Source organism: Microplitis mediator, chromosome 3, assembly GCF_029852145.1.
Source record: "Microplitis mediator isolate UGA2020A chromosome 3, iyMicMedi2.1, whole genome shotgun sequence".
Classification (NCBI taxonomy): domain Eukaryota; kingdom Metazoa; phylum Arthropoda; class Insecta; order Hymenoptera; family Braconidae; genus Microplitis; species Microplitis mediator.
The window spans coordinates 18,526,867-18,551,294 of NC_079971.1; the positions used below are offsets into that span (position 1 = coordinate 18,526,867).

General features: G+C 32.2%; 1 long non-coding RNA gene across 1 annotated transcript; it reads right to left on the minus strand.

Moving 5' to 3' along the window:
* Positions 1–19,971: 19,971 nt before the first annotated feature.
* Positions 19,972–20,935, minus strand: LOC130664999 (uncharacterized). Its single transcript, XR_008989498.1, has 2 exons — positions 20,738–20,935; positions 19,972–20,170 (listed from the first exon to the last, which is right to left on the minus strand). It is a non-coding gene; the product is annotated as an uncharacterized LOC130664999 (long non-coding RNA).
* Positions 20,936–24,428: the final 3,493 nt, after the last annotated feature.

The following is a 24,428-nucleotide window of genomic DNA, read 5'->3' on the forward strand; positions in this document are numbered from 1 at the left end:
GATTCACTCCGGATTTTTTACAGTGTAATACTTTCTCATAGGTTTTGAAATGAACAGTATTGATTTTTGGTTACAGATAATAAAATTTGCCACAATATTACATTTGACAAAACGAAAATTTTAGACGGCCATCATGTAAAAACTACGTTTATTTTTAATTTACCAAATACAACTACCGATGATGTAATATATTCTGGAAATACATCTTTGAAATTCATTCCCACTAATCAATTTCCGCGTTTGGATACTTCATATACTTTTTTAAATATTACACCAGTAAAGTATATACTTCATTCTGATGTTGCTCGCATTGCAATTAAACAGGGATATCTAAAAGTATTAGCTGATGGTAATTATGATATTAACGAACGTAAGTGGCATGTCTCAAATACAAATTATACACATTCAGATATAATGAATCAGTATTTCGAAGTTACATTTTCAATATTAACCCAAAAAAGAAGTTTTGTTTCAATAGCCAATGAGATAGCCAATAATTATAGTAGTGAATTAATGATATTATCAGCAGTAACGTTATTACTAATTACGATAGTAATAATAATAATTAATAATTTTGACTTTGCACGGTCGTTCTTAGATGTTCTTAGTTTGTCACTGAATATGGGTATACTCACGCCTCTCGATAGGTTATCGATGCGCATCACTTTCTTTACCGGATTTTTTTTTATTTTTTCGATGAGTTCAGATATTCAAGGTCAAATATTGACATTATTGTCAGGACCTTCGACTCATAATATTGATACGTTACAAAATTTGTATGATCATAACTATCACGTGTACTATGATCCAGAATTACATGAGGATATGATTAGTCAAAATATATGGGTAACTGACGATGATAAGAAATATTTACATCCATGTTTTTATACGTGTTTATATAAATGTACAATCGATCTTAAAATCAATTCAACAATCGCTTGCATTTATAAAACTGATTTACAATTACAATCCGCAAAACGTTTACCAAATGTATACTCATAAAAAAATCCTGTTTTTACACTCTATTATGCCTACTGGACGCGCAAGAACTGGGCGTTAAAAAAAAAGTTTGATAACTTCGGTCTCACTTCATTTGAGATGGGTTTTATGAATCATTTAGATAGAAAAATCAATAATCGTTTAAGAAAAATTAAAAAAATTGAAAAGATTAAAAGAAATAAACAGTATGATCAGATTGTAAACGAAGATTTAAAATATACTTATATAATTGTCGGGGTTACTATAATCACGGCTTTAATGGTTTTCGGTGTCGAATTAATGTTACGAAAATTGTTTAGGCCTACGAGGCCTGTGCATCGACCTATACCTAAACGTATACCATTGAAAATGAAAAAAAGGCCATTCGGCAGCCGAAATGGAAGTAGATTTCTCATTGTTGAATTTTTTTCACTGTTCAAATGAAAGCTAATAATAAAATAAAATTTTTTTTTACATTTTCTTAAAAATTCTCGAGATGATAAAACAAAAAAAATCAAAAAATTATAAGTATAGTGCCAAAAATTGATGCTAACTAAATGAGCTTCAGAAGAATTTTTGATGATAATGCACTATATGTTTTGATTTGACGTTATTTAAAGATCCGTATGCATATATTCAAACTATCGGACCAATGGTATTCCGGACCCTATTCGAAAAATGATAGATTATGGTTTTAATGCTCGAGAATTCTACCATAAGGACAAAGGCGATAATTTGCTTTCAATAAAATCTACTAATAAAATATTCTAAAATTAAAAATTGATTGTGATACATCAGAGTGTCATAATTGAAATTAGTACTAATATTTGAAATAAAAAGCCTACAAGAATATCAAAAGACGAGTAGATATAGAGAATATTATCATCATAACTAATGTTAATACTGTTATTGATATATCATATCATTTATACACTGTCGATAAAACAAAATTGTATATGCCCGCTGAATTGAGATGTTTGAATTTTATAGGTGTCACACTGCAATAATATAAATTTAAGTAGCTCCATGAATTTACTAAGAAGTAGGAGAACTAATGCAATAGCAAAATTTCATTAAATGAATGGTAAAATAAGTAATTCAATTGGTCTAGGCACATATATGGGCATGAAAATTAAAGCTTATTTGAAGAGCTTTCAGATGAATTTGATATAAAGTCGATAAGTTATCACATTCAAAAGATATCGAAGAAAGAATAAGTAAAAACATGAATTTTAGACAATTTGAAAATTTTGAAATGCTATAACTTCTAAACTAATCAACCGATTGAGCTCATTTTCAAACTCGAACAAGGTAGTCACCCACAAAATACGTGTACAAAGTTTTAAGGTGATCGGTGTGAAATTGTGGCTATAATCAAATAAAAATCCGCATAAAATTAGTTTTTATAATATTTTGTAAATTTTCAAAATCATTTATCTATTAGAAAAAGTGAACAAATCAATAAGGTGCATAGTGAAAATTGAAGAAAATCGATCGAGCTTTCAGATAAGACAAACGAAAATGAGCTATCTCTTTCCGTTTAGAAGTTACATCCAGTTAAAGCGGCAAACAAATATTTTTTTGGAAATTTTACAAAATTTCAATTAACCATAACTTCTAAACTTATTGGCCGAATTGGCTCATCTTCGAACTCATCCAAGGTAATCGTCTATAGAATAAGTATATTGAGTTTCATTAAGATCGGTGTAGAATTGTGGACGCTATCGTTGGAGAACGGCGCGTTATATTATATATATATATATATATATATATATATATATATATGTAGCGTTGCTACTAGGTAACGCGATCGATAAAATTCGACAGTTTCCGTCGAACATCGATTATTTCATTTTATCCATCTCTACCACATTGGTGGGGACAATTAGTAATAGACCGTGGGATTGTACACACGCATCCAGGCTTTTTACTTTACTGTATACTTACAATCACTGCGTTATTTTCCGTTTATTTAAATAAAACATTTGTTTAAATTAATTAGTTGGTTTTAATAATTTATATTATCACCTCAACCACTAAATTGGTGACCCCGACGTGATCTCTTTTTAAGGGAAGCGTCGAACACGTGTATTACACAGTGTGCAAAATTTTCGCGAGTTCTCGTGTTGTTTTCCCGCGAATATTTTGTCGCGTTGCCGTTTAATCGGCGAGACCGTGATTTTGTACTCACAGTTATTTTTGTGTGAATTTATTTTTGAATTAATTAGTGCAGTGAATTTTTTATCATTGTGCAGTTTTTCATATTTTATCACCGCTGGTGCATTGCGGGGCATCTTATGGACGTTATGCCGCATCAGTGTTGATTCGAGGGACCTTTAGTGCGAATCGAATAGTGATAAAAGTTTTTGCGCGCTGAAAATAAAATTGCTTATTTCGTGCAGTGTCACGTTAAATTTTCCGGTAGCTACGTCATCGGAAATAGTTTCGAGGATTAAGCCAGAGAGTCAGCCGAACATTCCTGAGTGACGAGTCATCGTTGGATACGTAGAAAAATTAAAATAATATAATTTTAAGTGCAGGTGATATTATTATTTGGAATATTATTTTTATATTTTATATTTCAAAATGTACGCATCCGCCGCAGAGGAACTCGCTGCTTTGCGTAAGCAACTTGCACTGTTGACTGCCGAGTATAGCGAAATGCTTGCTCAGGAGCAACCTCCAAATACACGATCCAGAGCATACCAACACCGTCGTCCTCGGAAAGTTAAAAAATTCGACTATTGCTGGTATCATTTCAAGCATGGTAAAAATGCCCGATCATGCGCTCCCGGCTGTAAATGGCAGGGAAACTTAAACGAGAATCAGTAGAGGCGGCTAATGATTCTCAATCGATTTCTCGCCGCCTGTTTATCCGTGACCGAACTACAGGAACGGAATATCTTGTCGATTCCGGCTCCGATTTATCTGTCTTTCCACGTGGCTGGCTGAAATCAAATAGTACACCCATAGGTTACCAACTGTATGCCGCAAACGGCTCGATAATTCAAACCTATGGTTTAAAATCGATTACATTGAACCTTGGACTTCGCCGTGACTTCTCATGGAATTTTATCATTGCTGACGTCACTAAACCGATTATAGGTGCAGACTTCCTAAGTCATTACGACTTACTAGTCGACCTAAAGCGAAAATGCCTTCGTGATGGCGTCACTGGTTTATTGACACCCGGAAATTCTCACACGACATCGGCAGAAACTAATATTAAAGCAGTCGATGGTAATTCTGCGTATATGGAATTATTAAGAGAATTTACCGATATTACAAGACCCGATGCTACTCAGCGTCAAACTAGAAAACATTCAACGGTGCATCATATCCGAACGTCACCTGGACCGCCAGTTTCGTGCAAAGCAAGACGCCTGGCTCCAGATAAGTTGAAAATCGCACAATCAGAGTTCCGAAAAATGATCGAGGAAGGTATTTGCAGACCATCCAACAGCGCCTGGGCTTCACCACTTCATTTAGCGCAGAAGAAGTCCGGAGAATGGAGACCGTGCGGTGATTACCGACCGCTTAACGATAGAACACTCATCGATAAATACTCGTTACGTTATCTTGACGACTTTGCCGCACTTTTGCACGGTAAAAGTATATTTTCAGTCGTCGATTTTGCAAAGGCATTTTTGCAAATACCCGTCGCCCCGGAGGACGTGCCGAAAACGGCGATCATCACACCGTTCGGGTTATTCGAGTTCAAATTTATGACGTTTGGGCTTAAAAACGCAGCTCAAACGTTTCAACGATTCATTGACGAGGTCACTCGTGACCTTGAATTCGTCTTTCCTTATGTTGACGATATTTTAATCGCATCCAACGACGAAAAGCAGCACATGGAGCACCTAAAAACATTATTCGAGCGTCTCCGTGAATACGGACTGGTAATTAACGTACCAAAATGCCAGTTTGGTCTACCGGAAGTAAAATTTCTCGGCCATCTCATCACCAAAGATGGAACCAAGCCGTTACCGGAGAAAGTAGAGGCTATTGCCAATTTTGAGCCTCCTACCACCATAAAAGCTCTTCGTCGATTTCTCGGCACAGTGAATTTCTACAGAAAGTTCATCAAGAACGCTGCAGAAATTCTAGCACCACTTAATAAAATTTTGGAAGGACCCAAAGTCAAAGGCTCTCATCCAGTCAACTGGACAACTGAACTTCAAGAGTCTTTTAAGTCAGCTAAACGAGCTCTCGCGGATGCTACATTGTTGGTTCACCCTAAAATCGATGCTGACTGGGCAATATTCACCGATGCATCCGAAATCGGTATTGGAGCCGTTCTACAGCAAAAAGTGGATAACAACTGGCAACCACTGGCATTTTTCAGTCGAAAAGTGTCTCCGTCGATTCAAAAATTGTCGACATACGACCGCGAGTTGAACGCCATCTACGAGGCTGTAAAATACTTTCGGCATATTTTCGAAGGCCGGCATGTTACAATCTACACCGATCACAAGCCGCTTCAGCACGCTTACAAACAGCGCACCGAAAGAGCATCGCCTTGGCAATTTCGTCGACTCGATTTTATCGGTCAATTTACCACCGATATTCGACATGTGTCGGGTACCGACAATATTGTCGCTGACACATTGTCACGCGTCGAAGCAGTATCTATTGCTATAACATCGCAAGAACTTGCCGACGCTCAACAAACCGACAATGAACTCCAGCAGTTGTTACGTCAAACAACTGCTTTAAATTTAAAAACGATACAACTCGATAATGGACCTGCACTGTATTGTGACACTGCGTCAGGTACAGTGCGTCCATATGTTCCAGAGCCGCTGAGAAAGAAGGTGTTTAATTCACTGCACTCGCTAGCTCATCCCGGAATTAAAGGATCACTTAAACTTGTCTCCAAACGATACGTCTGGCCGTCGATTAATAAAGATTGCCATGAATGGGCGAAATCTTGCATCGATTGCCAGAAGAATAAAATTCAGAGACACGTGTCATCGCCGATCGCCAGTTTTGAACCTCCAACTGAACGATTCGAGCACATACACATCGATCTAGTGTCTTTAAAAACATCAAGAGGCTTTAATCAGTGCTTAACGATCATCGACCGATTCACGAGATTTCCTGAGGCTGTCCCGTTATCCAATGGAACCGCAGAGGCGATAGCACATGCACTATCGCTGCACTGGATTTCACGCCACGGAGTACCGAAACGCATAACTTCGGACCAAGGTCCACAATTCGAATCGTCGTTATTCCAATCGTTGATGAAAATGTACGGAATAAAACACCTACATACTACGCCGTATCATCCGCAAGCTAACGGTCTAGTCGAACGTTTACATCGTCAATTAAAGTCAGCACTCTTGTGTCATCAAGAGTCATGGTATGACGCATTACCAGCCGTTTTGCTCGGCTTACGCGCTGCTTGGAAAGACGACATACAGACGACACCGGCTGAATTAGTATACGGTGAGCCAATTCGTTTACCTGGCGAGTTACTCACTCCCAGTAACAAAACTACACCTCACGATATCATTAACACATTAAAACGTCATTTTAATTCATTGGCACCGGCCGAAATGTCGCGTCACGGCAAGCATTCTGTTTTCTGTTTCAGGAACCTTAGTACTTGCAGCCACGTACTGGTACGGAATGACCAGATTGGACCATCTTTCTCGCCGCCGTACGAGGGTCCATATCGTGTAATAACCCGACACGATAAATACTTCATCGTTGATTTTCGTGGACGACAAATCGCCATTTCTGTGGACAGATTAAAGCCGGTCTACGAGGCAAATTCAGTCGACACGACGACGATGATAACAAACTCCCAGCCGATTAACACAGCAACCGAGACCGTAAAACGCCGAGTCCGGTTTAATATTTAAAAATTTACACGATTTAATTTTTTTTATATAAAAGTCTTTTTTTTTTTTTTCTACAAAGTAATAATTCACCACTTTATTATACTCATTCATTTAATTATTTATTTATTCATGTCATTTGTAAATATTCCATTACTTTAATCTATCGTGTATTAAAATTAAAAAAAAAAAAAAAAAAAAAAAAAAAAAAAAAAAAAAAAAAAAACAAAGGGAGTTCTGTAGCGTTGCTACTAGGTAACGCGATCGATAAAATTCGACAGTTTCCGTCGAACATCGATTATTTCATTTTATCCATCTCTACCACATTGGTGGGGACAATTAGTAATAGACCGTGGGATTGTACACACGCATCCAGGCTTTTTACTTTACTGTATACTTACAATCACTGCGTTATTTTCCGTTTATTTAGATAAAACATTTGTTTAAATTAATTAGTTGGTTTTAATAATTTATATTATCACCTCAACCACTAAATATATATATATATATATATATATATATATATATATATATATATATATATATAAATACATATATAAACTTTTTAACCAAATGTATTTTCTGACTCAGCTCGTCGAGCTGAGTTAAGATATAGCAAAATTTTTCGAAAATTCCATTATGAGGACAAATACAATAGTTAGATTTCTATGAAATCTACTAAATATTTCATTAAATGAATGGTAAAATAAGTAATTTAATTGGTCTAGGCACATATATGGGCATGAAAATTAAAGCTTATTTGAAGAGCTTTCAGATGAATTTGATATAAAGTCGATAAGTTATCACATTCAAAAGATATCGAAGAAAGAATAAGTAAAAACATGAATTTTAGACAATTTGAAAATTTTGAAATGCTATAACTTCTAAACTAATCAACCGATTGAGCTCATTTTCAAACTCGAACAAGGTAGTCACCCACAAAATACGTGTACAAAGTTTTAAGGTGATCGGTGTGAAATTGTGGCTATAATCAAAGTGAAAATCCGCATAAAATTAGTTTTTATAATATTTTGTAAATTTTCAAAATCATTTATCTATTAGAAAAAGTGAACAAATCAATAAGGTGCATAGTGAAAATTGAAGAAAATCGATCGAGCTTTCAGATAAGACAAACGAAAATGAGCTATCTCTTTCCGTTTAGAAGTTACATCCAGTTAAAGCGGCAAACAAATATTTTTTTGGAAATTTTACAAAATTTCAATTAACCATAACTTCTAAACTTATTGGCCGAATTGGCTCATCTTCGAACTCATCCAAGGTAATCGTCTATAGAATGAGTATATTGAGTTTCATTAAGATCGGTGTAGAATTGTGGACGCTATCGTTGGAGAACTGCGCGTTATATTATATATATATATATATATATATATATATATATATATATATATATATATATATATATATATATATATATATATATATATATATATATATAAATACATATATAAACTTTTGAACCAAATGTATTTTCTGACTCAGCTCGTCGAGCTGAGTTAAGATATAGCAAAATTTTTCGAAAATTCCATTATGAGGACAAATACAATAGTTAGATTTCTATGAAATCTACTAAAAAGAATAGTATTACCTAAAAGACGAATTGTTTCTGTCATTAGACAAATGCGACGTCGTAATTAAATATTGATTAAATTTCTTAGCTATTGTTGGTTTTCCTTTAACAAATTTTTGAAAATTTTTTACATACTTTGCACGACACATTGATTACTTATAATAAAGATAAATTTATTCTAATGAAATATATATGGGGCATTCCACGCCAAATCGACCACTTTTGAACCCGACCCTTTTAGATTTGGCTGAAAATTTTTTCTTTCTTTCTACCCCACCTTTCTCATAATTTTTTCAAATTTTTTCACCCAACCAAAAAAAAGTTATAAATTTTTGAAAAAACATGGCTTTTTTTAATTTTAAATTGCTATAACTTTTTCAAAATTCGACTGATTGGGACTTTGTTTTTTTCAAAATTTTTGTTTTCAAATGTGCTTTTCGAAAAAAAAAATACAAAAAAATTATTGCAACCTATCTTCATTGTTTTTTTGTAGATTTTTGGAGAAGCACATTCAAAAACAAAAATTTTGAAAAAAACAACGTCCCAATCAGTCGAATTTTGAAAAAGTTATAGCTACCCGATAAAAAATGTTTAGATCCAAGCATATATGATTGGATCCAAACAGTCAGATATGCTTGGATCCAAATTTTGGCGCGATCCAAGCGGATCCAAACAGATCTGACAATATCCAAAGAGATCTCACTATATCTAAGTATATCCAAACAGATCTAACAATATCAAAAGAGATCCAAACAGATCTCAAAATATCCAAAAAGATCCAAACATATCTCACTACCCGAGTAGAATTAAAACTCATAGGTGGCCAGCCCGTAGCTAACAGATTTTAGTTATACCTCATCACTGCCTAATAGAATTGGCCAGCCATAACCTCACTATGTAACGCCATCTTAGCCGATGGCTGACTGATCAAAACAAGCCAGTGGATAGATTCAAACATATATCCAATAGCTAGGTTAAAACAATGAGGTAGTAAGTGTGCAATTATAAATAGCTAATCGCTGGCTAAAAAAAATGAGCTAATGACAAGATATGAAAAGTAGCCAGTGGCTAGCTAAAAAATATGAGTTCACGATGACTCGAAAATTGAAAAAAAAAAAAAAAAAAATTTTTTTTTTTTTTTTTTTTTTTACACTGGCTTTACAATTGGTATTTAGATTAATTTTTTTATGAGTTTATCATCGAATTAATCGTAAAGTCCAGTTGGTCGGTGACAGGAGTTGAACCCGGATCCTTGGGATGATGAGTCTCGCGTGTTATCCACTGGGCTGCTACTGCTCGTTGGAATCGACTACAATTTGATGATCCATATATGTTTTATACAATGCTATCTGTAACTAATAGTGACTAGACAACTATAAGATACTGGTGAGGTGAAATTTATTTTTTAAGCAGCTCCATCTATAGCTAATAATTACTGGACACCCATTAGATACTGGTGAGTTACATTTATATTTTTATGCAGCGCCACCTGTAACTATTAGCGACAAGATAACCATGAGATATGGGCGAGGTGAATTTTATTTTTTATACAGTTCCATCTGTAACTAATGTTAACTAGACAACCATGAGATACTGATGTGTTGCGGTTATATTTTTATGTAGCGCCACCTGTAACTATTAGTGACAAGATAACTATGAGATACTGATGAGGTAAATTTCAGTTTTTGTACAGCTTCATCTGTAACCAATTTTCGTTGGATAACCATGAGATACTGGTGAGTTCCAGTTACATTTTTATGTAGCGTCGTCTATACTTATTTGAAGTTAGGTTGATTTATTGTTATTTACTAAGTTGATGCTTGTTAAGCTGAGTATAAATTGGTTACAATATTATTTAACCTTCTAAATAATGGATCGTAAAATTTCGTGAGATTAAAAAAAATTTTTTGTTCCAAAAAGGTTTTTCTCGCTCCCAGAAAATTTTCATTTTCATTTCATGATGTAAAATTTTTCCTGGGACAAGTGAAAATTTTCTGCGTCAAGAAATCCTTTTTTTCTGTCTAGAACAATAAGTATTATCTAGATAAATACCAATAACAAATCAGTAAATTCTTTTTTTTATAGAACCATCCGTAAATAATAAGTAGTGACCAGCTAGGAGTTTACAGTTAGCCATCTTTTGGATTGAAAATTTTGCTATCTATAAATAATCATTTTGAACCAGCTGTGAGGTAATGATTAGTCAGTGTTACATTTCTATAGAGCGCCATTTGTAAATCATAGATAATGGCCAGCTATCAGTTTGTGGTGAGTCGTCTTTTGACTTGAAAACGACGCCATCTATAAATAATTATTTTGAGCTAGCTGTGAGGTAATGATTAGTCAGCGTTACATTTCTATAGAGCGCCATCTGTAAATCATAGATAATGGCCAGCTATCGGCTTGTGGTGAGTCGTCTTTTGACTTGAAAACGACGCCATCTATAAATAATTATTTTGAGCTAGCTGTGAGGCACTAGTGAGTCAAGATTTCATTCTTGTACAGCGCCATCTGTGAATAATAAATATTGCTCACTCACGAGATATCAGTGAGCTAAAAATATTCTTGAAACAAAAATTAGCCAACGGTGAGCTCGTTATTAGCTAAATCTGCTAGCTAGTAATGCTGAGCTAGTGACTGGCTCTAAACGCATCTTCATTAGCCAAAATTCTACTCGGGTATATCCACGGATATATAAGTAAATCCAAGTAGATCTGCGTAAATGTCGATCTTTTTTTTTCTCCTTCTTGGCTATCGTCCCGGGAGGGCCACGTGCCACAAATGTCGATCTTCAAAGGAATCTACATAGATTTAAGCACATATATCTAAAGAAGTTTCACTACATTCTAATGAATCACGTATTTGTTTTTGTCTTATTGTCTTAGTGACAATTTTTAAATATAGTGAAACCTAAACTTACAATTAACCTTCTCAATAAGACAATTTATAGATAAATTGAGAAAAATATAGACAGCCCAAACTAGGAATCGAACCCAGACTATGTCGGTATCGCGCCTAGTGCTCTACCAGTTGAGCTATCCGGTCCTATACTATATTCCGTTCTATTTGATCTTTAACTCATTGAACTCTACAGTTCGACGATTCAGGAGCCTTACACGGAAAATAAAAAATAGTAGTGGCAACTCTCTGAGATAGTACTGAGTACTTTCTGTAAAAAAAAAAATTTCAGAAAGCACTGTATACTATCTAGACTGTATCCACTACTCTCTGGATAGTACTGAGTACTTTCCCAGACAGAAACCACCAATATCTCATATAGTACACTCTTAGACAGTAGTCAGTGGCATCTGTAAAGTAACGAGTACTTTGCCGGAAAGTATAGGCGCGTTCCTCAGATATTACAAGATACTATCTGCAGATAGCACGTGTGTCGATCGGTAGATGGCAGTGGTTACTGCGCACGACAGGACTGTATACTAACCGGTTTTTTTTTTGGTTTGAAAAAGGTTATTTATTTTTCCAAATTTTTCTTTTACATATATAAGTAATAAAAACACCTTATAAACAACTTAATCTCTAAATTGCATATGCGCCTAGTGGTCATCTACTGATGCGTCTCTCTAGGACTCCGTAAAAATATTAAATGAATGTTTTAGTTATGGTTATGAAATTAATGACTAATACAGTTAATATAAATGATGGTAAAAAAAAGTAAAAATAATAAATACAAAAAAACCATCAGACAGTTGACTTGCTTATGCGGCAATGGGAGGGGGGGGGGATAATGGAGTGGGATTGTGGGGTTATTAGGAATATTTATATATATACACATATTTACAAGGAGGGTAGGCAATATTGCTGTCGTTGTAGATTATAAATCCTGGGCTCTCCGGATCTATTGAAGCATTTGGCGTTGATACGTTCTTTGATTTTTTATTCTGGCTCTGCGACGAAGTTCATCGAGGTGTTTGGCATCCCCTTGTAGCCACCAGTATTTTTCTGACAGTCTGTCTAGATTTTGGCGATCATTTGTCGAGATAGTCATAGAATATACCCATTTGGTGTTGGGTATATTCTCGATATCAATCCAGATTGCTTTCTTGGCGCAATGTCTTTGTATATGGTAGATTATGGGGATGTTGTTTTCGTCCTGGATATAACCTTTCCTGTCTAAGTTGGTGAATAGCTCAGGAGGCGAGTAGTTGCTGCGGGCCATACACTGCTCCATTACAGGGTTCTCAACTTTGAGCTGCTTTAGCAGGTTGTTGTCTATCTGATAGACAGAGCTAAAGTAGTTTCTGGTTAGCATCAGCGTGAATATGTCGAACCTAGGGATACCAGCACGATTGTATAAGGATTCATTGTTGACCCATTTTATATAATCGGATTCCGGTGTTCTATAGATGTTCAAGCAGGCTCTTAGGCAAGATCTCTCAAACTCTCTATAATGCTCCATCACTGAAGGGCCGATATTCCACCATATTGGTGCAGCGTATGACATTATTGGTCGGATAAGCAGTTGGTAACATATAATCTTGGCTTTTGGATCCAGGTGACGGTTGTAGAATAATCTAGCATTGGCTCTGAAGGCTGTTTTGGCCTTTGCTAGCTGGATTGCATGATGCTTATTCATTCTCAGCAGATAGTCGAAATTTATTCCCAGGTATTTGACGAGATCTTTTCTGGGGATTTCAGTTATCGTTCCTGTATCATCATCGGTGATGTTGATGCCAAATTCTTTGATTAAGGGAACTGTTAATGGGGATATCTCGTTAACAGTTTTACGGAATAAGATCACCTCACTCTTCTGGATGTTGATGATCAGGTTCCATTCTTTATAGTGTCTGTAAATTTTGTTAACCAGGTTTTCCAGCTTACTTTGTATAATGGGCACTTTACTGTCAGCTACATAAACCACTTTGTCGTCAGCGTAAGCTCGGGAGTGTGTCCGGTTTCCTGAATTAAGGTCAAAGAGATTCAAGACTTCGCTGGTGTAAATGTTGAAGAGCACTGGGGCTGTCACTGTGCCTTGTTGCATTCCCTCTAGAACCCAGAAGGTGAGTGTGGATAATAGTACTCCGTTCCAGACCACAAACGATTTGCCATGGAGCATATCGCTTATTAGCATGATTAGTTCGTTCGAGAATTTGAGTTTAGTCAGCAGATAGATCAGGCCATTCAGCCAAACTGAGTCAAATGCTTTTTCCAAGTCCAGTAGTGCCGCACCGACTAGCATTCCGTTCAGGAGGTGTTTGTTCAGGTCTGACGCAAATTTACACTAACCGGTGACCATGGCCGAGCGGTCTAAGGCGTAAGACCTAGGCCTCTCGAACTTGATCACTGGCCAGGCGTGGGTTCGAATCCCAGCGGTTGCCGAAAGAATTTTTCACACAAAGAGTGTGAGGTCTTTCGGCCCTGAGGTTCGTCCCGTCGCCGATGATGAATTTGATCTGGTTTAAATATTGAATTTGATTTGATGGAGATGTGAATTTGATTCGTATACGAATTCGACTCGATTGGCTGGATTGGGAATGCCCAAGGCCTTTAATATACATATATATACTGAAAAAAAAAAAAAAAAAAAAAAGGACTGTATACTGTCTGAGATAGTAACCAGTACTTTCTCAAATAGTTTTCAGGAATATCCAAGACAGTGAAAGTGAATTACGATTTTGAATTTTATTATTTCTTTAAATTAAGCCGAATCAAAATCAATTAACTTTAATTCAGGGAATGAAGTCGTAATAGCTAATAATACCAATAAACAATTAAAAACTAATTGTGTCGAACAATTTTTTTTTCACGTTCAATTTTATGAAAAGGTATTAATAATAAATTAACTAAATGAATGCAGTTTTTTTTTGTGACGCAAATTATTTTATATTGTTTTAATTTTCAAAGATTTATTCGGCTATTTTTTTTTTTATTTTCTACAGGTGAATTTTCTTTTCAAAAAAGAAAAATTTTAAACCTGACAATTTTTCAATCTAAATTACAAAACTTGTAATTAATAAGAAAACCATAAAAAAGTATACTTTTTTGAAAAGAAAATTCACCTGTAGAAAATAAAAAAAAAAATAACTGAATAAATCTTTGAAAATTAAAAGAATATAAAATAATTTGCGTCACAAAAAAAAAACTGCATTCATTTAGTTAATTTATTATTAATACCTTTTCATAAAATTGAACGTGAAAAAAAAAATTGTTCGACACAATTAGTTTTTAATTGTTTATTGGTATTATTAGCTATTACGACTTCATTCCCTGAATTAAAGTTAATTGATTTTGATTCGGCTTAATTTAATGATATAATAAAATTCAAAATCGTAATTCACTTTTACTGTCTTGGATATTCCTGAAAACTATTTGAGAAAGTACTGGTTACTATCTTAGACAGTATACAGTCCTGTCTTGCGCAGTAACCACTGCCATCTACAGATCGACACACGTGCTATCTGCAGATAGTATCTTGTAATATCTGAGGAAAGTGCCTATACTTTCCGGCAAATTACTCGTTACTTTACAGATGCCACTGACTACTGTCTAAGAGTGTACTATATGAGATATTGGTGGTTTCTGTCTGGGAAAGTACTCAGTACTATCCAGAGAGTAGTGGATACAGTCTAGATAGTATACAGTGCTTTCTGAAATTTTTTTTTTTACAGAAAGTTCTCAGTACTATCTCAGAGAGTTGCCACTACTATTTTTTATTTTCCGTGTACGCAGATGACACAATATTCTACGTAGCTGGAGTAACCCCAAAAGAAAAACAAGTAAAACTAGAAGAAATAGTCAACAAAATTAATAAATTTTATACAAAATGGAATCTTCGAATAAATCCGTCCAAATGCGAGTCAATAGTCTTCAGAAAACCATCCAATTTAATAGCACCACGTAAAAGAAAACAAGCCGAAGAATTCACAGTAACAACTTTCAAACCAGACACCAAAGAACCAGCGATCATACCAACAAAAAAAACCGTCAAATACCTTGGAGTAAACATAGACTACCTGGTAAGATACACAGGTCACGTGGACATTTAGTTAACAAAAGCACGAAACAGCTATAGAGCCCTCTCCAGACTATTTCACAATAGAATGATAAGCAAAAGAGCCAGAGTGATCTGCTACCTCCTGCTGATCAGACCAATACTAACGTATGCGGTACCAGTTTGGTGGAACCTGGGAGCGGCCCAAATGGAAAAGCTAAGGCAGTTCGAAAGAGCATGCCTAAGAGCCGCACTTGGACTATACAGGAAAGAAGAGACAAATTACGTGGAAAGGATCAGCAACAAAACACTGTACGACGCAGCAAATATCCCCAGAATAGACAATTTCATAATTAAACTCACACGAGACTACTACAGCCAACTCAAAAACATAGACAACGCCATAATCCAAAAGCTGACGACAACGAACATCAACCTCGACGACGCAACTGACAAAGGATACATACAACCACAAACATTCACACAATTAGACAGACTCGGAATAATACAAAACGAAAAAAACATACCTACAATCTACCATAGGAGCAGACACAAAGCCAACAAGCGTATACCCATCGATGCATACCTAGCAAACGAAAATGACCTAAAGTACTCCACGGTGGTCCCCAAAAGGGACGAAGACGATTTCCACCGCCTACACCCAAAATACTGGTGGTTGGACAAAAACGCAGCTCACATGAACAACCTAGAAAGAAGGAGAAAAGAACGAGAAGCTGAACAAAAGCAACGTCATACTGTGCCAACTACGCCAGGAAGAATATAATTTAAAAACTTTAACTGTATATTTGTATATATGTACATAGTCACACCCTTTTATTTTTATTTAATTATTTATTAAGTTAGCTGTAAGCATGAATATATGAGTGGTTTTTATACAAAATTTTTTTTTTCCACATTCAATAACGTAAAAGAGAACCAGACTAGAGAAATATATCTATCGAACTAATAATAAGAATAAATACAAATGACAAAGATTGATAAAGTACGAGATGCTGATAACACCAGCCTGATACTTTCCAAAAATACGAATGTATAAAAAATATTATGATTTTATGTTTGTTGTTTATTTTATCCAATTATGTATGACTGATTTTCTTAAATAAATAAACATTCTTTAAAAAAAAAAGCAGTGAGGCAGAACATTAGTTGGATAGGTGACCCCTTGGCAAAATAGCAGTTAACCGATAGATGTTTTTTTTTTTTTTTTTTGTTCATGCATGATTATATATAATTATATATCATCAAATCCTGCCAATTTTGAGATCTAGTAATATATAAGTTATTGTATATATGATTAGGTAAAATTATTTTTTACCGGATATATCTAACTTTATATGATTATATAAGATTTTATACGATTATATAAGATTTTATAAAGTCATATAAGTTTTTATAGGACCAATTTCATTATAAAACTTTATATGATTTGATATGAATCACTTTTAGATGATTTATATATGATCATATAAGAACTTTTTTTCCCGGGTCCCCTCGATTAGCTTAATTACTAATTGTTATTGAATAAAAAAAAACAATTCTATATTTTTTATTTGTCATTATTGTGAACCCAAAAAACGTGTTTTTTGATTTTTTAGATTACAGATTATTTTGCATTATTTTAACAATTTTATCAATTAAAAAATAATAGATTATTTTCGAATATTTTTAGTGGCCGAATTTGCCCAAGCTATAGAGAATCAGCCGAAAAATGAATTAATATATTAAATTTTTTTTAATTTGCCCGGGAAAAAAAGTTCTTATATGATCATATATAAATCATATAAAAGTGACTCATATAAAATCATATAAAGTTTTATAATGAAATTGGTCCTATAAAAACTTATATGACTTTATAAAAACTTATATAATCATATAAAATCTTATATAATCATATAAAATCTTATATAATCATATAAAGTTAGATATACCCGGTAAAATCTGATTTTACCTAATCATGTATACAATAAATTTTATATGATTAGATCTCAAAATTGGCAGGATTTGATGATATATAATTATATATAATCATGCATGAGCAAAAAAAAAAAAACATCTATCGGTTAACTGCTATTTTGCCAAGGGGTCACCCAGCCAATTAATGTTCTGCCTCAATGCTGCTCAACTTTGATGATCTCTTGATTGCCGTCTGGTTCTCTAGTCTGCTTTACCCTTATAAGTATTTGACAATCTATAGCATTACTTAAATCAAATGATCAAATTGATACACCCTACATCAATAAAGCACCAAATATGATCAAATTTTATCACATTAGTGTTTTATATAAAATTATAAATTTCTTTAAAATAACCTGCTTATAAGACCCTAGAAATTTATATATAAGAATCATAGAACCATATAAACTTTTATATAATCATATATGATTTTATATAACCGTATTAAACTCTTTTGTACTTATACAAATTTATTTATAAATTCATAGAAAATCACATCAATTTTCATTAATTATCTGAATTCGTAGAAGAATTTTATAACGTCATATAAGATTTCATATGATCATACATGATTATGTATAATCATATAAAACGTGCTCTTGTTACTTCTCAATGTTATATATAACTTTATATGAAGTTACATCGAATTTTATAAAAATTTTATAAGATTACACGAATTATTGTAAGAATTTTATAAGATCATATGAGTTCTTATATAATCATATATGACTGCATATAATGTATAACGTTTTATCTGGTAATGTTATAAACTCATATATAACTTTATAAAAAATCATATCAACTATTATAAAATCCTTATAAAATTATATAAATTCTTATAAGAATTTTATAAGATCGTTATGAGCTTTTATATGATCATATATGATTATATATAAGCATATGAAACTTTACCTGGTATTGTTATAAAGTTATATATAACTTTATATAAAATCACATCAATTGTTATAAAATTCTTATAAGATCATATGAATCCTTATAAGAATTTTATAAGATTATGTAAGCTTTCATATAATCATATATAAACACATATGTTTATATATGATTCTATAAGAACTTTTTCTCGGGTTTATATAAAATCACATCAATTTTTATAAAATCCTTATAAAACTATATAAATTCTTATAAGATTTTCATAAGATCATATGAACTTTTATATGATCATATATAATTATATATAAGCATATAAAACTTTATCTAGTACTTTTATAAAGTTATATATAACTTTATATAAAGTCATATCAATTTTTATAAAGTCCTCACGAGAGTATATTAATTCTTATAAGAACTTTATAAGATCATATAAGCTTTTATGTAATCATATATAATTTTTATATATTTCTTATATGATCATATATAAATTGTATATGAACATATATGTTTATATATGATCATATAAAATCTTTTTTTCCCGGGTGACGATAAAAATATGAAAGAATCATTTATTCAGAATTTTCGGATGGTCCATTTTGCCCCAGGTGTCATGCGTAGTGTTAAAAATGCGCAAATATATCGGATTTATAGCAATTAGACGAAAAACAAAAATTTTTTTTTTTTTTTTAATATTTTGGGGGTACTCCGTTTTGCCTACCCTACCCTCTTTTGCCCCCCCCCCCCTTCCATAGTAGTGCTACTTGATCTTATTCTTAATTTATTCATTTATATCAAATCATAAAATTACAAATTCATAAAAATATGTCATTACTCTTCAGACAATTTTGTTCATTAAATAAAACTACATTTCACCTTATTTTTACGATTTAATATTTTTGAATTAAATTGTATTTAAATAATCAACAAGCAAAAAAATCATGATTATCTGGACATCAGATTTAGCACAGTGGATAGCGTCCCGGCCTAGTAATCAGAAGGATCTCAGTTCGAACCCCGGTAGCCCCCATATAATTTTATTCGTTATTTCCCATTACTTCAGTTATTAGTTGATTACACTCCAATGTAATGTCGATAAAAGTGTGATCAAACTTTTTTTTAATTATATTCATTAATTTAAATAATAATATTTTAGATCGAGCATTGGGTGAGCCTTAGATTTTTTGCTTCCCGAGGTTTGGCCGAGGCTTGATTTTTTGTTTCCCAAGCCTTGGCCAAGACTCAATTTTTTGTTTCCCAAGACTCGGCCGAGGCTTGATATTTTGTTCCCCAAGGCTTGGGACATGGACATCATCCAAGGCTTGGACCAATGCTCACCCAATGGTTCAGCCAAGGCTTGACCAAGGCTCGGGACTCTGGCATAACGACTGGCCAATGCCTGGTCCGAGCCTTGGCCAATGGTCCCTTCCTACCAGGGTACCTTTTTTATTCCCTCCTCTTTTTCATGCAGCTGTGGACCGACTTGTGCTTCTGTACTGCATCATTACGTGGTGTATATATATAACTTATATACTATATATAGTATATATACTATATATACTATATGGTGTATATACTATAACTTCCCGAATTTTTGAAAATTTTCAATTTTTTTAGCGGGAAGTTGAAAAAAATATATATAACTATTCATAATAAAAAAAATTAATAAATCATTAACTGCGACTTCGTACAGGTTATCTAAAGAATATCAGAAACATCTTTTGAGAATAAAAACACGTACAGTAAAATTTTGTTTGTCAACAAAAGATTTTTATTAATTGATACAATGCATTTATTAATCTTCACTGTATGTTATAATTATTTTCCCATGGGTGCTCCCGCCATTTGATCTGCTTCAACTTGATTATCATTTTTGCATGTACCTTGCCAAGCATACGCACTGCATGAATGTCCTGCACAACAGTTGTATCCTTGTGATGGATGGCACTAAAAAAATTTATATTTTATCAAATTTTCATATTTCAGTAGAACTCATTTCTCAAATAGTAAGAAATATTTGTTAAATACAAAGAAATCATGTTTAAGAAATGATTTTTCAAATTGTACTAAGAAATCTTTTCAAATGCTCAGAAATCCTTCTATCAGTGTGTGCGCGATTTAATATCGATTGGAATTTATTAAATATTGAATTTAAGGGATAAATTGTCAAAGCCCAAAATTTCATCAGTTTAAACTTATTGATTAAAGTTTAAAGTTTTTCAAAATTGTTGTTTATGTCTACTTTTACACGCAGAGAAATTTTCATCAGTAAAAATTACCTAAAAAATATAATACTGTGAGGACATGTGGAAAATATTGAAATTTTCCCCATGCACATTATAAAATATACTATTCGATAGCATGTAAATAAAGTGCGATTTCTACTAACAACATAATAAAAGTTTAGTTACTGACTAGATGTCCTTACAGTACCAAACTTTATGGGCAATTTTTACTCAAAATTCTTTGCGTGTAATTTTTTTTTTCTTTCACTGTGTTATGATAATTACTTACCCATTTGCCATCACAGCCTGCTGTCGCTGCACCAACATAGAGACTAATCAATACGAAAATTGATAATAATAAAATTATTTTCGACATGTTTTTATTTTATATCCTGAAGCGGAAAAATAAAACAATTATTTAATTTAAATATTACAGTAATTACAATAGTACAGAGGTATAATTAAAAATATATATGCAATTATTATTTATTACCAATTGTTCTTTTCTGATGTTCTGCCAGCTTTTATATGACTGATCCGCGGATTACTGCATGACTTTTAGTTATTGACGATAGTGATCTTTGACATTTCTAACAATAAATGTTGTTTTCTAATAAATTTTTGTAGACGTAAAATTTATCTTATAAACTAGTAAAATGTTATACTTTGTAAAATAAAATTACGCATTACTAGATTTTTAATTTTACAAGATGAAAAGTAATCAGGAAATATCGAGTTTGAGATCGAAAGTCGAATGTGAAGAAATACATAAAGCTGGGATGGGTAAAACGGGATTTGTTAAAAAATAGTTATCTTAAATAACGAGTGACATTGAGTATTATAGAGTTTATTTAGTTCAAGTAAAAATGTGTTGCACAACAGTGACGTCATAGAAAAGTTGAGAAAAACAAATTATTGTGATTAAATAATTTATAATTTTGAAAAATGTTGGAAAATTCAAAACTGTACACCTCAATCGCTCATTTTATATTTAATCGTTACTTTTATTTTATAATATTAATTAATTTTTCTCTATTATGAATTTTTACTCAACTTACAAATTATCAATTTGATTTTTTCAATTTCTTATTTTCAATTAATTATCTACATTATTAAAAGAATAAGGAAAATTTCGTTCCCGGCATATCTATATGATAGAATTCGTTAATGTTATTAAATTTGGTACCGTTAGAAAGGTCTTGACTTGAATTTGTGCCTTTTCATACTTTAATCTCTTTTTAATTGCCAAGTATTGAGATAAATAGATTTATCTATATCATTCGAATTACATTTAAATTACGCGGGAAAAAAGACGACCGTATTTATTTTCTGTAAATAAATTAATACTTTAATTATTCTGTCACTAAATATGACTGAATGTCACTGAATACATAGATATATTATTTATATCAAGTTACTACTCCAAAATGACAGATTTTTATACACTGATAGAAGAATTTATTAAATATTAATAAATTTATTTGTTTAGATGCTACAATTTCATTTATTAAATATCAATAAATATTTGTTAACATTTAATAAATATTTATTAATAGTTTACAAATATTTATTAACAGTTAATAAATTATTGTTAGAGTGAATGTGTCTTTTTTTACGGTGCGCCGTGAAGATCGTTCATAAACAAATAATGCTACAACCTTCCTTAATGAAGATACGATACTCAGTACTGAACATAATAAAATATTTTTTTTGTGTTGAGTTTCAAATAAAAAAGTTTAAAGTGACCCATAAAGTTTTTCAAAAATTGATTGAAATGGATGTGTTGCTAAATTTATAGGGCCTAGGTGATCTATATCCAATGTTGATGAGTACAATTCATCGAATAAGATTAAAGTCTTCATACATATCGGAAACCTTTAAACTTATTAATATAAAAATAACTATCATTTTAGTTATTTAGTTTATCTTATTCTTCTGTAAAGCATGATATAACTGATTTAGATTCTCTGAAAGAATCATAGAAAATAGTATAGTGATGAAATGAAATTCATGTTATATCAAGCATGTTGTTTATCGTCGTAAATTAATTTAAGATATATTTCTGTAAATATTAATTTACTATCATACATGTTATATTTTTTGTATATTTGTTGTTGAAAAAGTATAAAAAAATTTCAATGAAACGAATATTATTTATTTTTTTTATTATAATTATTTACCCGATGAAAAAAGATTTTGTCTAATTATATATGATTATATATAATCATATATGAAGTTATATATAATCATGCATGATTATCTATGGGGTCATATATAATTATATATAATTATATATGACCCCATACATAATTAGATCTGATCATACCTGGCTGTTATAAGCCCATATATAAGCCTATATATGATCAGATCTGATTATATATAAGTCTATATATAATTAGATCTGATCAGATCTGATTATATATGAGTCTATGTATAATTAGATATGATCATACCTGGCTGTTATGACCCCATATATAATCATGTACAAGTCTATATATGATAAGGTCTGATCATATATGAGTCTATATATAATTAGATATAATCATACCTGGCTGTTATAACTCCATATATAACCATATATGAGTCTATATATGATCAGATCTGATCATCTTTAAGTCTATATATAATTAGATATAATCATACCTAGCTGTTATAACCCCATATATGATCATATATAAGTCTGTACATGAATAGATCTGATCAGACATGATTGATACAAACCCCCCATATATAATTAGATCTGATCAGACGTGACTGATATAAACCTATATGTAGTTATATATGTCTATGTATGATTAAATCTGATCAGATTTCATTGATATGAAACCTATAAATATTTAAGTATATATATATATATATATATATATATATATATATATATATATATATATATATATATATATATATATATATATATATATATATATAAATATAACCTTATTAAAAGAAACGCCCTGGTTAAAAAAGAGAATTAAAAAGGATTAAGCCATGTAACGTGGCCATTTAAGAGAGGATTGGCAGTATTAAAAAGGATTAAAAATATTGAAAAATTAATTCTTTTTAATCCTTTTTAATTCTCTTTTTTAACCAGGGCGATTCGAAACGATTTGCAATGTTGAATGCTTATAAGAAGGGCGATTCAAAAGCATTAAAAAGTATTTAAAATTTTTTTTTCTACTCGTTTCAATCGTTTCTTTTAAAAAAGGTATATATATATATATATATATACACTAATGCAAAAAATTAAAGGAGCAGAAAAATTTTATAAATTTTTTAGTGATGTTTGGAAGGCTGTAACTTGGTGAAAAAAAATCGTATCGAAAATTAAAAAAAAGCATTTTATAGCTTGAAATCTCTAGTTTAGGTGTATTTTTTTCAAAATTTTTTAAAAGCTCCGATTATTGCGCAAACATGAGAAATACCGCGAGCCAACAAATTTCTAAATTTTTTTTTTTTTTCCGAAGAGCCCACGGACCGCGGAAAAATTCTTCCAACTAAACGAATGCATACATCGCTTAGAAAATTTATTCAGCTTCAATTTGGTTTTTTTTTTAACCTCGTAGGACGATTTGTCGCAGAGATATCAGCCTTCAAACAGAAAATGATCCTTTTGGCTTTGATTTTCGATATTTCAGGTACCAATGATCGCACAGAAAGTTGAAGGGCGGCGTTGAAAAATTGAATAAATTCCCTACAAGACCCTGTCATCATTTTTTGAAAAAAAAAATTTTTTTTATTTTTAACATCCATCAGAAGTAAGTACCAAAAAATGACTTTTTTTGGTTTTTTAGTAAATCAACCGCTACTATGCAAATATCGATAAAAAAAATAATGTTGCCAGGGACTTTTTTAGCTTAATGTACCCCCAAGACCTCTGTAAATTTTTAAATTGATCTATCAAACCGTTTTTTGGGAATCATCGATCAAAGTTTAGCTAAACAATTAAAGGAGCAAGTTTTGTTCCTTTAATTGTGTAATCA